General features: G+C 39.3%; 1 protein-coding gene across 8 annotated transcripts in view; it reads right to left on the minus strand.

Annotated features, from left to right (window-relative positions):
- Nucleotides 1-15,069, minus strand: part of CDON (cell adhesion associated, oncogene regulated) — a 104,774-nt gene that overhangs the window by 82,839 nt on the left and 6,866 nt on the right. The window contains exon 1 of one of the 8 annotated variants that reach the window (XM_016922251.4): nucleotides 1,432-1,504. The exons of the other annotated variants lie outside the window; for them this stretch is intronic. The gene's annotated coding sequence lies outside the window, so the exon portion shown is untranslated. Of the gene's footprint in view, nucleotides 1-1,431; nucleotides 1,505-15,069 lie in introns of those variants that run through there. 8 annotated transcript variants of the gene reach the window in all.

Raw genomic sequence — 15,069 nt, forward strand, 5'->3', positions numbered from 1 at the left:
AGTCAAGGCGACTAACCAAGAGCATGGTGCAGCGCTACAGTAAAAACATGGGCAGGCTGGGCACAGTGGCTCACGCCTGTAATCCCAGCACTTCAGGAGGCCGAGGCAGGCGGATCACAAGGTCAGGAGTTCCAGACCAGCCTGACCAACATGGTGAAAACCCGTCTCCACTAAAAACACAAAAATTAGCCAGGCGTGGTGGTGCACGCCTGTAATCCCAGCTACTCAGGAGGCTGAGGCAGGAGAATCACTTGAACCTGGGAGGCAGAGGAGGTTGCAGTGTGCCGAGATCGCGCCACTGCACTCCAGCCCGGGCGACAGAGTGAGACTGTCTAAAAAAAAAAAAAAAAGGGCAAAAATTAAAATAGTTTAACAAAAGGGTCCCTTTAAACCTAAGGGAAAAAGACCACAAACAACACCAAAGGCACTATTATTTTGTTCACAAATAGAAATAGAAATGACTTGGTGGGCTGCAAAAACATTATGATCTTAAAAGCTCTAAAAGGCATATGACCAACTGTGGGTAAATGGAAATCTCTACATTTAGGATGCTCTAAGGATCTGTAGCCAAAACAAACACAACAGACTCTCTTCACACACTTATGACACAGATGGGCATTACTGGCTAAACTATCAGGTTTTTACTGAACATAGTTGGGCTTCCTACAACGTATGAACTTCTGTATAGTCAAAACCATGTAATAGCAAACTATGTTAAAACAAAATTCTACCACATAATGCTAGTACTAAATAGGATAACTTCTTAGGATAAATTTTAAGTAGATTTTAACAGTATTGGACAAACTAACTGGGTCAAACCACAAATAGTTTAATAAATCTTCTTAAAACCATCAGGTCAATCTATCCCGCCTCTTGCCAACACTTTTTAAGTCTTAAATTTGGTAAATATGTAAGGAAAGTCAATACACTTTTTAAACAGTCTGCCACAATGCTAATTTAACCTACACATACACGTGAGGTTAATCCAGCTTGCATGTGAGTTGTTCCCTGTCAATATTAGGCAATATCAATTTGCTGATTTATTTTTTTTGAGACGGAGTTTCGCTCTTGTTGCCCAGGCTGGAGTGCAATGGCGTGATCACAACTTCCGCCTCCCAGGTTCAAGCGATTCTCCTGCCTCAGCCTCCTGAGTAGCTGGAATTACAGGCATGAGCCACCACGCCCAGCTAATTTTGTATTTTTAGTAGAAACGGTGTTTCTCCATGTTGGTCAGGCTGGTCTCGAACTCCCGACCTTAGGTGATCTGCCTGCCTCGGCCTCCCAAAGTGCTGGGATTACAGGCGTGAGCCACCAAGCCTGGCCAATTTGCTGATTTATTTACATAAATTCATCTTCATACGCAATTATAAAATTAGGATTTTAAAATATTGTACAAGTACTTAAATCAGAGCTGCCCAAGAAAGACTCAACTGTTTTTAGTCGATAGTACTCATTTTTCTGCCTCAGCACAGCAGTTATGCCACATTCCCAGTGGTAATTGTGGGTCACCTGTAAGTGGTAAGAAGGTGGGACACATGCAGTATGAAAAATCTTGCCAAATAATTCTGATAATCTAATCCACCCCAGCCTCTTGCTTCCACAAAGCAGACAAGAACTGGATTGTGCAGAAACATATATTTTTTTATGCATCCTACTGAACAAGTGGTTTATGAGATTATTCAAAGAATAATAACAGCTACCAATTATTAGGTTTATAACTACTAATTATTAAGTTTATGGTTCAAAGATTTTATTTATTTACTTTATTTTTATTTTTGAGACGGGAGTCTCACTCTGCTGTCCAGGCTAGAGTGCAATGACACAATCTCAGTTCACTACAACCTCCACCTCCCCAGTTCAAGTGATTCTCCTGCCTCAGCCTCCAAAGTAGCTGGGATTACAAGCACACGCTGCCATGCCTGGCTTTTTTGTATTTTAGTAGAGACCGGGTTTCACCGTGTTGCGAAGGCTGGTCTCGAACTCCTAAGCTCGGGCAATCCACCTGCCTCGGCCTCCCAAAGTGCTAGGATTACAGGCGTGAGCCACCTCGCCTGGCCGATTTTACATATATTATTGAGGCAGGAGAATAGGGTCTGGAGGCAGGGAACCTAGGGCTGTTTCACACCGACTTCCTAGAACTAAATTGAAAGGAAAATCCTAACTTTCGACACCTAAGTAACAAAAGAACCAGAGGCTACTCGCTTTGACCTTTTCTGCATGGCAGGTGGGAAACTGGCTGTCCGCAACAAATCAGACTGATTGTGGGCTGAGTCTTCGTTTGCACAGAAGTATAACTTTGCAAAAAGCAACCAATCAGATGTTTGCACAGGAGTGTTACCTTTGTAACTTCACTTGGGCCTCTGGTTGGCTCCTTCCTGCAAACAATCAGACCGATTGCAGGCTACCACTTAACTGACATGAGATGAGCATGAAGTGGCCAACAGGAAACTTCTAGGGGGTATTTGAACGCAAGAAGATTCTGTATCCGGGCCCTTGAGCCGCTGCTTGGCCCACTCCCACACTGTGGAGTGTACTTTCGTTTTCAGTAAATCCCTACTTTCGTTCTTTTGTTGCTTCATTCTTTCTTTGCTTCGCTGGGCGTTTTGTCCAATCCTTTGTTCAAAATGCCCAGAACCTGGACAACTTGCAGTCAGGACCCTCTACCAGTGACATTGTTACCAATCCTCAAACAAACTTACGGATAGGTATTATTTCCATTTTACAAATGAGAAAACAAAGAACACTCAGATAGCCTCCCCAAGGGACCACAGCAAATAAAGACAGGGTGAGGTTTGCACCCAGGGCAACCCCAGGCCTAAGCCTTCCCGCGCCATACACAGCTTCCTAAGCAAAAGAAAGGCCTTGAGTACACAGTTGCGCTTACATCCACTCACTTCAGTGTGAATCGATGGCCATGTGTCATTCTGGAAGATTCTCAAACTTACCAGGTTTTAGTTCTATTCTAATCTGCGGATGGATTTCAGGAGGTATGAAATTGACTGAAAAAAAAAAAGGTCACTGTGGTTATGCATTGCTGATCAATAAATTATGGTGATAATTTGATCCAGCAAAGTCTGGAACATCAACCAAAGACAGGTCCCAAAATTTCAGTGCCCAGGTGCATTTGCATTTTTGGATCACAGAGATGACATCTGAAGGTCACATGACATTATAGAATGCTGTACAAACAAAGTTTGAAACAGGTAAAAAGAAACGTGGGAGATTTATCTTCCGGTTCATGGCAGCACTGGTGTGCCAAACTTGAAAAGCACGACATAGGAAACGACCTTACACAAAGCAGGAACACACATATTGCACAGATCCCATGTTAATATGGTTCATCAACAAAAAGTAATTATTAATACATAACAAAAAGTTTTCATTGAATGGGTTTTCTTCATACTTTGGTATTATATATTGGGGTGTACTTTTAAAATGGCTGCCCTGCAAAATAATGGATTGTTAAAAACAAATTCACTGTTAACAGACTACGGTAAGATCTAGCAATGACACTGCTGGATATATATCCAAAAGAAAAGAAATCAGTATAATATATCAAAGGGATATCTGCATCCCCACGTTTATCACAGCACTATTCACAATTGCCAAAATATAGAATCAACCTAAGTGTCCATCAACGGATGAAAGGATAAAGAAAATGTAGTATATACACAAAATGGAATACTATTCAGCCATAAAAAGAATGAAATCTTGTCATTTGCAAAAACATGGATGGCATCAGAGGACATTATGATAAGTGAAATAAGCCAGGCACAGGAAGACAAATTTCACATGTTCTCATTTATATGTGGGAGCTAAAAATTTTTTTAAATTGAACTCAGGGAGACAGAGAATAGAATGATGGTTACCAGAGGCTCAGAAGGGCAGCAGGGAGGTGGGGATAAAGTGGGGATGGCTAGTGGGTACAAAAATAATTAGATAGAATGAATAAAATCTAGTATTCAGTATTACAACAGGGTGACTATAGTTAACAATAATTTATTGTATATTTTTAAATAACTAAAAGAGTGGAATTGAAATGTTCCTAACACAAAGAAAACCTAATTACCCTGATTTGATCATTACACACTGTTATGCCTTCATCAAAACATTACATGTACTACATAAACACATACAACTATTAGGTACCTATAATAATTTAAAATATATAGAGAGAGAGAGATGGAGTCTTGCTCTTTCGCCCAGGCTGGAGTGCAGTGGTGCAATCTCGGCTCACTGCAACCTCCGCCTCCAGGGTGCAAGCGATTCTCCTGCCTCAGCCTCCCGAGTAGCTGGGATTACAGGCACGCGCCACCATGTCCAGTTAATTTTTTTGTAGTTTTAGTAGAGACGGAGTTTCACCATGTTGGCCAGGATGGTCTCGATCTCTTGACCTCGTGATCCGACTGCCTCAGCCTCCCAAAATGCTGGGATTACAGGCGTGAGCCAGCGGGCCCGGCCAATAATTTAAAATGTTTAAAGCACTTAAATTTGTGGGAAAATTGTTAAAAAGAAAAAATAATGGTAACCATGCTTAATATCAAAAGAATCAAAAAACAAAGGAAATATAAAATAAACAAAAATAGTTCTCAATCATTAAACATAACAATAGCAATCTAAACGTTTTTAAAATATTATTTTAAATTTTTGAATTGTGTTGATTTTGGAGCCAGTATTTACTTTGGAAATTTGTTTTAGTTTTATAAGATGTTTCCATTTAGTTTATTTTATAAATAATTATATGCGATTAAAAATAAGAATTATTTAATCAACAATAGGATTTTATAATAATTTTTCCTTTTCAAAAAAGTCACACATTCGGCTGGGCACAGTGGCTCACCCCTGTAATCCCAGCACTTTGGGAGGCCCAGGTGGGCAGATCACCTGAGGTTGGGAGTTTGAGACCAGCCTGACCAACACAGAGAAACCCCATCTCTACTAAAAATACAAAATTAGCCGGGCGTGGTGGCAGGCACCTATAATTCCAGCTACTTCGGAGGCTGAGGCAGGATAATTGCTTAAATGTGGGAGGCAGAGGATGCGGTGAGCCGGGATCACGCCACTGCACTCCAGCCTGGGCAACGAGAGCGAAACTCCGTCTCAAAAACAAAAACAAAAAAAAGTCACATTCAAGGTTAAGTGCTAGCCCCTTTTTAGCAAAATACAGAATATTATCATCTCAATTAAGACATATTCACTGAAACGGCATTATAACTAGCCAAACATAGCTGTTTCCTTGATCACACATCTTCACAAATCTGGACTAAGAATGGTATTGGGATGGTAGGATAAGAATTGTAGTTTCAAATATAAGATTCCCATTCCCTAGAATCAAAAAAGTTATAAGAATCTTATAAATGCTACCCTAGCCATGAAGACCATTACCCTCATAAAATTCTATAAATGCAATGCAATAAGCTTCTCCTCTATTTTACGGGACCCACAGAGCATCGTAAAGTCCAGGCATTTCTAGAGCTGTGGTACAATGTTTTCTCCTGCATACATGTTCAATATCGCTACAAAAATTACTGTGCTGCTCTGAAGACCTGTAGACCAGTGACAAAAATTCAGTAATTAGACCAATCTGTGGGGTCAAAGAATGAGATTCTCGAGACTTATCTAAATAATACTTTTAAAAAATATTTAAGACAAGCATCCACTTTCTGAAGCATTGTTACTGTCACTGCTGAAGACAGAAAGGCAAGAGCCAACTGAAAAAGGGCGACGGAGGCCCCCCTTGTCATTTTCCGATTCTACAACACCTTCTGGCTCCAGTTTTTTGGATCCCCCTCCATTACTAACTCCCAATCTTCAATGGCCACTTGAGGTCAACTTCCACTGTACTTACCCTGGCCAGCTAGAAACAAAACGGGAGTGTCTGGGTGGGGCTGACAGTGTGCACACTGGTCTATCTCCAGGCAAATCTCTGCTCTGGTGACCCCACTTCTACTCTATTTCTTTTTGTGAGGCACCTTGAGGATGGTACTTTATTGGTGGTTTTAATACTGCCAATCACAGTTAAGTGTTTATCTGCTCCAAACACATGTAAGCCCAAAAGAAAAGTAGGAAACCTGAAAGAACAGATGTAACAATCATGCTCAGTATTTAAGTATACATCTGAAAATTCTAGGAAGTAATGGGATTTCCCATCGATGACAACATTCATACTTTTGGGAGAAAACTATTACCAGAAAAGTTAGCAAAGAATTCTAACAATAGCTATCCCCTTGCTTTTAGCTATCCCTTGCTTCATACCTAGCCTGGTAAAGCTAGGTATGAAGTACATCTCTTATAAAAATCAGTGTTATTTACCTGGTATTAAACTGAAGAATGTTTACATTGAGCTTCAGGAGATGGAGGGGGAAAGGGAGAGTAACAAAATTGAAAATTTAAAGCAAGAAAATCAAGATGGTGTTCAGCTGCTTGAAGATACGGGAATTTACCCAAACTTTCACCATTACATATTACAGCACTCCCCTAACTGCTCTCTTTCCCAGGAGCCATGTCCTCACCAACCCAAGCACATACAATCAATTCTAGTTCTTCCCACGGCAAGAGCTCCTTCAATTTTAATCCTACTCATTTGATTTTGATTTGACAGTCTCTCAGTAACCTGTACCACAATAATATCACATTTTGTCAATAAAAGCACTCCATCTCAAACAGAACAACAGGAACAGCAACAGCAACTGCTCGCATGCAGTAAGTACCTAGCAAGTGCCAATCACTAGCCCAAGCTATTGTGTCCTCATTTTGCCTGTAAAGACTAAATGGGATGATCCCATAGCCCCATGGACCACCATATAGAGATGGGGAAATCAAGGCACAGAGGGCTCACATCACTAGAATATGGTGGAGCCTGGCTTTGACTCCAGGCTCTCTGACTCCAGGACCTACCCTAGTCTAAACTGCTATAATACACTGCCCAAAAATGCCTAGGTTAAAGCTCCCATTTATGTAACACAAATTCATTCTAAATTCAATCATTTCATTAATCTACAAATTCCACATGCTACGTTTATATAAAATAAGGATGTGGATGTCTTTCAATCCCATATCTACTTCCAGAGAGTAGTACGTGAATGACATAAATGATAAAAATCAAGAAATGGTCTTCAGCCGTCATGGTGGCTCCTGCCTGTAATCCCAGCACTTTGGGAGGCTGAGGCAGGTGGATCACTTGAGGTCGGAAGTTCAAGACCAGCCTGGCCAACATGGAGAAACCTCGTCTTTACTAAAAATACAAAAATTAGCCAGGCATGGTGGCACACACCTGTAGTCCCAGCTACTCTAATTGGGAGGCTGAGGCATGAGAATCGCTTGAGCCCTGGGAGATGGAGTTTGCAGTGAGCCGACATCGCACCACTGCACTCCAGCCTGTGCAACAGAGTGAGACTCTGTCTCAAAAAAAAAAAAAAAAGAAAGAAAAGAAATGGTCTTCTTCAGTTGGACTCAACAGTGTAGACTAATGATTTACAGTGTTGCCAAGAACACTTGGCACATTCCCATCACACACTGTATTAATCTGTTGGTAATGGGAATGAGATAAGGAACAATCGAGCAAAGAGGTCAGCAGCAACGTTCAACACCCCAGATATGCTATTACAATCATCCAAATCATATTTTATAGTTAGAAGGCAAAGCGTCAAAAATCCCTTAAGTTAAAGCCAAAGACTTCCAAATAATTCAATTTCATTAGAGAATGAAGAGGAAAATTTCCTGCAGGTTAAAAAATTCTACTACATAAAGAATATATAGCATCAAAGAAAACCATGTTAAGAAAGATACTAAGATATGAAGCAGGTTCTCTAAAATTTCAACAATTTAGTTATTTTTTTTTTCTTTTCTGAGATGGAGTTTCACTCTTGTTGCCCAGGCTGGAATGCAATGTGACAATCTCAGCTCACTGCCACCTATGCCTCCCAGGTTCAAGTGATTCTCCTGCCTCAACCTCCCAAGTAGCTGGGATTACAGGCATGCGCCACCACACCTGGCTAATTTTGTATTTTTAGTAGAGACGGAGTTTCTCCATGTTGGTCAGGCTGGTCTCGAACTCCCAATCTGAGGTGATCCGCCCGCCTCAGCCTTCCAAAATGCTGGGATTACAGGCGTGAGCCAACAGGCGTGAGCCACCACGCCCAGCCCAATTTAATTCTTTAAAAGCCAAGTTAACCTGCAGACCTGAAAAATTATTATTTTTAAGTCATTTAATTATAACCTAAAAAACAGCATACAAATTAATGCATATTGCTCACTATAGATAAAAATACTACAGACAGTTTATACTGGGCAATTAGAGATCTGAACAAGTAGTCTTTCTTGTTCAATTTTTCTCTTTTCAAATTAAAAAAAGAAAAACTTACAGACAAGCATCATCAATCATTAAGAGGGCCTGGTTCTGATATTATATGAGCTCTGTCAACCTTAATCAAATTGCTTGACAGATCGTAGATAAGTAATGACTTGCTTAGGTTAAGCAAGGCCAGAGTTTTCCTTCTGTAGTATATACATCTCCAGAGTGAAAATAAACAGCCTCACACCTCTTACTGGGAGCTGCACTCCACTGCTATTACAACTCAGTCTTCATTTCAACAGAGGAGGAGGAACATCTATTTTTCTTTCCTTCCTTCTCAATATGGTCATCAAAAGTCATCAAAGCCATTTTTAAACTATCCCATTAAACAGTTAATAATTATTTTAATCTATACCAATTAGCTATCATTAAATGCCAAAACATTTGTTTTGGCCTGCATTACACAGTGATATAAAACAAAACAGAAATAGTTAACAACTGACAAAAGCAATACTAAAGGAATCACTTAAAACTGCAAAGCCTGAATTCATGTTGTAACACATCCAAGAAATTGAAAAACAAATTTTGTTTCAATATAATCGGTCCCATTTTGGGTGCAGGGGCACCATGGAACAACAGTTAAAATAAGAGAAAGAGCATCCCAATTCAGATTTTGTATTCATTCTATAACCAAGACACAAATAACGAACTAAAACATCCTCCTTGTTAACTTCTTTACATATAATTGGAAAGGGCTTTCATACTTCATATTCAGCCAGGATGTACTGTTAAAGAATTTCTAAGCATCCAAGTATTCTGCCTGCTCTAAAGAAAAGTGTTAAAAAGCAAGGATCCCAGTGGCTAGGGGAAAAGAAAACAAAATGACTTCTTTAGAAGAACTTTAGAAGAATGAGTTTAAAAATATAAGATACCAGGGAGTCAATTTTACCTTAGGCAAAAGGCGCTTCAATGTTTTCCACTAGGTCAATAGTATCTAGAATGCAGAGCTTGTGGTTTAGAAATGTCAAAGATCAAAAAAGCAAAAAAACAAAAAAAAGCACCCTTAGAATTTAGCTATTTTAATCTATTCCTAAATACATACAACTGTGCAATTATAACCTAAAATAAACCTAAAAAGAAAGACTAAAGTTCCAAATAACGCTTTTCTCCAACATGCGAAAGAGGTATTTTGAAGGACACCTAACTTTGAACTAGATTAAAACTTTTATATGATATCAATGCTCGATCATTTAGTCTTCATGATTTCCATTCTAACAAAGATTTTACAATCTCATACATTTCCTGTAAGTAGCAAACACACACACACACACACACACACACACACAAACAAAAAAAAGTCTGTAAAATACTCCAAAATACAAAGGGCTCTATAAAAGTTATTTAAGAAATGATCATTATCAGAAACAGGAAAGGAGAAAATTATGCTGCATACAGAATAAAAAGAACCACAAAACAAGATTTGTAATTGCCGAAATACAAACTCCTCAGCAGGGGACCGAGGACGGGGTGTGCCGTGGCTCCTCCTAAGCCTGTCTGTGCATGCCACGCACAGCCTGGGTCAGGACTTTTCTTTCCCAATCCCCTGGAGCCTCCATTCTTATAGTCTGCAGGGCACACACACAGACGAGGGCCTGGCTCTGCAGAAAGCAATACTTCACTCCTCTGACACCGTATTACTGTTAAATTGCCCAAGTACACGTGCAGCATACACTCACTCTAGGTGAATCAGAAAAAGACACTAGTATTTCTCAGTGAATGAGAAAGAACCTTTACAAGCAAATGGGGACTTCGCCTACTCGATGTAAATTTTTTTTTTCCAGAAAACTCATGTTTCAACATGAAGGAAAAAAAATCCTTAATTGCACAAATGAAAAACTCAAAAATCAGTTTCTCATTCTTGGTTGTTAAAGGCCTGTAGCATTTGAGATGTGGTGGCTGCTGCTCTGATTCCATGGCCAGCTGACACCTGTAATCACAATGAATTAAGTGTCCTGTATTCACGTACAGCTAAGGAAACGTGAATCTAACCAAGTGTTATAGTTTCTACTTTATAAGGGTAATCACTTCCTTATCTTTTCCCTAACAATCTACCTATCTGGGAAGACACACCCTAAAATAACAAGTAAAACACAGATAGTGTTTTCTTTAAGATAATTTTGGATATTACTTTCAAGGGGGGTGGAATGCATTAGCCTGGATTTACCAAGGTTCACATTTAGAAATCCACTTTGGGAGTTAGCTACAAGACTCCTATTAACATTACTAAGATGCATGCAGTCCAAACCCTGAGCTAACGTTTATCTGATACCACAAAATATTGATATGAAATCTCTGCACAAGCTGTATTGTATAATTAAAACCCCCACTGCACCTGCTGTCATAATAACAAATGCGAAATTATTGTAAGACCTAATCGCTATAACAGTAGCTATTTTTTTCTTTTTTTCTTTTTTTTCCAGACAGAGTCTCGCTCTTGTTGCTCAGGCTGGAGTGCAATGGTGCAATCTTGGCTCCCTGCAACCTCTGCCTCCCGAGTTCAAGCGATTCTGCTGCCTCAGCCTCCCGAGTAGCTGGGATTACAGGCACCCACCACCACGCCCAGCTAATTTTTTGTATTTTTAGTAGAGACAGGGTTTCACGATGTTGGCCAGGCTGGTCTCGAACTCCTGACCTCAGGTGATCCACCCGCCTCAGCCTCCCAAAGTTCTGGGATTACAGGCATGAACCACCGCACCTGGCCAACAATAGCTCTTTTAAAATGCATCCTCAAACACAAAAGAAATAACAAATAACATCAATTGTGTTTGCTAGCCTAATAGGAGACCACAGTTAACAGTCAATCTCATAATGACTCAAAATTGGCTTTAGTTAGCCATGGGATTAAAACAAAACAAAACAAAACAAACTTTAGCTCTAAATGTATTATGAAAATTATACAAAAGACCTATATACAGTCAAAACATGATTACTGCAATTTCTTTTAAGAGAGAAACCCAACCAAAATATAAAATAATTTAAAACATGGTGACTAGAGCTTGGAATTGGGAACTCAGGGTAGAAATCTGATCTATTTATTTTTATTGTAACCTTAAAAAGGACTCATACTACAAAAAAGAAAGTATGCCTAATTTTCAATAAACAGAAATCAAACTACTGATTTAGAGATGAGAACAATTCTAATCAAATTATAACATGACTTGAAAATATGTTAAGTAGAGGTATACACACTCGACATTTGGTATCCACAGTTCCTCATCCACGGATTCAACCAACTACAGACCAAAAATATTTGGAAAATAAAAATAAAAAATAATACAGGCCACGCATGGTGGCTCACGCCTGTAATCCCAGCACTTTGGGAGGACAAGGTGGGTGGATCACTTGAGGTTAGGAGTTCAAGACCAGCCTGGCCAACATGGCGAAACCTTGTCCCTACTAAAACTACAAAAATTAGCCAGGCATGGTGGCAGGTGCTTGTAATCCCAGCTACTTGGGAGGCTGAGGCAGGAGAACTGCTTGAACCTGGGAGGCGGAGGTTGCAGTGAGCCAAGATCACACCACTGCACTCCAGCCTGGGCAACAGAACAAGACTCCATCTCAAAAAAAAAAAAAAAATTTTAAAAATATACAGTATAACAGCTATTTACATAGCATTTAAACTGTGTTAGGTATTATAAGTAATCTAGAGATGATTTAAACAGGAAGATGTGCATAAGTTATATGCAAATACAGGGAACTTCAGCATCTAAGAATTTGGATAGCCACAGGCAATAGGGGGTGTCATGTCCTGGAATGGATCCCCCATGGATATTGAAGGACGACTGTATTCACAATTAGGTTTAAAATATGCTTTCACCCACCAGAACCAACTCAGCAGAACCTCACTATAATTCTTATTACTGTAGAAGAAAACCTGCCATTTCCTTTTGGATGAACATCCAAGATTTAATGGAAGAAACAATAAAATGACCCCATTTAAAAAGGCGATCACACAGTAAGATGCACCCAGGAGGTAAATCATGGGTACAACCTAGCAGTTAAGACTCTAATGTGGCCCTACTCAGGAGTTTAGTAATCTATTAAGAACTATAAAAATACCTCCTCCAGATTTAGTAGTCCCAAGGTTTACTGGAACTACTGCTCGGATGCTAGGACACCAAACCGAAATCCTGATAATGAGCTGTCGTTATATCATGGCCACATCTAGAAATCTAATTGCACAGTGAGAGTGCATAGGATGAAATGGGAAGGAGGAAACACTAAATCAAATCCAACCGCTCTGATCGGTCATCTGATACTATTTGACTGGTGTTTTTACACAGAGGGATAAATGGCACCTTTCCTGCAAAACTGTACTGTCACATACATAATCACATTCAGACATTCAGCCACATGATCATTTTATGAGCCAGTATCAGATGTTTTCAATACATTGCAAGCTATGTAATATCGAGCCAAATAGTGAGGTTTAACCCCATTTTATAAACGAGGATTCCCCATACCCACTCTCATACTCTCATAGTCACCAACAGGAGAGGGACAGTTAGAATGACGGAAACAGAGGTTACTGATAAACCCTATGTCCATTCCAGCTGAAACCACGCTCACTCCCTAATTGTTACTGCCTGTTATTCACTGTGTTGTTGTTTTGTTATACCCACACCCTAAGGCCAAAATCATGAAAAGAAGCCAAATTAAATGGGCAGGGAAAATGTCTTATCCCCAGCTTGCAATGCTATTTTTCTTTTTATTGGAATAAGAGACTGCCAAGTTCTGATGTCACTACAATAATTTCATGGCCTGATAAAAGCAGTATTTTATCCATTAAACATTCGTTCCCCTTGCCAATTTTACCTCTAACCAGGCAGTGTGTACAATTACTCACTGAACAGATACCAAACTATAGTAAAATAAAGAATTCTAATTACTTTTATTCTGATACTGTAAAAAGCCAGTAACTGTCAGAAATTTCCCTGGCAAGACACACAATCCTGAATATATTTTTTAGTACCTATATACCCAGGAGAACCCCTGCAAAATACAAAAAGACAAAACATGACATCAGCTCTCTGGGCACTGAATAATGTTGCACAGAACTACTATATACAAATATATAAAATTGTTAAATATTCAAAATATTTGACAAGGATTCCAGTCATAGCGTGATAATGCACGTCCCAGCATCTTCAATATGTAACTGTTTTTTTCTTTATCTAAAGCTTTCGTTTATCTTCATTACTTGAAGCTGTGGTATCACTCCCTGAACTTGAGAGTCATTGATGTCACTGAATTTTTACGAGCAAAATCGTGTGTTGAAATCATTCATGGATCTAGAGAAGATGGTTCAGCATCTTTCTACTCAGTGTGCTCTACCCAGCTCATCAGTATTATCTGGAAACTTGTTAGAAAGGAAGAATATTGGGCCCCATCCCAGACCTACTGAATCAGAATATGCAGTTGAACACACTCGCTCACCCAGAAATTCAAATGCACATTAATGCCATCCAGGATATCTGAGTGTTTAGTACTTGTTCAGCAGAGTGCAAAGAAAGGGGTGGGTGGGCCAATGGTACATAGGGGAAAATCACATTGTCCTTAAGGAATAAAGCGGAGACCGACACGTATGCAATTATGATACCGTATCAGTGCCAGGAGAGATGCGTTTCCAGCCTGCGAGAAAGCATGGTATATTCATGGAAGGCAAAGTAGCCGGGATGGCAGAAGCTTCCAGTAGGCATATAACCCTGTATATCCAATTAAAGACCTGGGCTTCAATAAGTGAGCAATTCAGGGACTTTAAAGGATTTTAATGAAAGCAGTCACGTGATCACATATTTACATTTCAGAAAGATCATTACTCAGGCAAAATGTAAGAAAAATCAATGATCTGGAAGGGGGCAAACCAAAACTGAAGACAAGGGGATGAGTCAGTAGCAGTTTAAGCAGGAGTTGCAAAGGCATTTTTTTCATCTCACATGCTGAATCTCCTCTGTCCCTCTCCCAAAGTTTGAGAAGGAGGATGGAGGGGTAAGGTAATGGTAACAGACAAGAGATAAGAAGGCCCACTTCTAAGCTACAGGGAGGATGGAATTGGTATGGATGGGCATACATAAATATAAAACAGTAAAAACTCAATATACTTTTCTGTTTTATAAAATGGAGAAAATATTATTTTGGTGATTCAGGATCCCACATTTCCTTCCATCATTTTAAATATCAATGATTAACATAAAGTACTATATTTACAGATACAAGATGTGTACATGGTTAAATATCTATGGATCCCAGAAAATATCTTGAACATGGTTTTGATACTTGGATACGTCGCTGATATCGGCCTTTCTCCTCCTATATGAGTTATTTATCTCTCTTGTAACTCAAGTTTAGAAAAGTTGCAGTGGAGGAGGGACAAGAGGGACATTTATTAATGTTTACATATAATTTGTTGTAGGAATAAATAACTGGGCCAACAAATGGCTTCAGATGTGTACCTACATAAAAAGGGAGTACATGCTATACACTTTTAAGTATTATCATTTCTGATACCAATACACTTAGAATATTGAAAAAGTCCCTATTTAAGTAAGGAAGAAAGAATATCTGACATTTACTTGTTAGTGATAAACTAAGGATTACATTTAAAGTGAAAAGAGCCAGCAAGCTGAGGCAATCTCCAACTTTAAACTGGAGCTGGTTTAAAAAATGTATTTATCCAGTGGCTGTTTGTAACTTTTAACATATTTCCTACCTCCAAA

Source organism: Pan troglodytes, chromosome 9 (genome assembly GCF_028858775.2).
Source record: "Pan troglodytes isolate AG18354 chromosome 9, NHGRI_mPanTro3-v2.0_pri, whole genome shotgun sequence".
NCBI classification, from domain to species: domain Eukaryota; kingdom Metazoa; phylum Chordata; class Mammalia; order Primates; family Hominidae; genus Pan; species Pan troglodytes.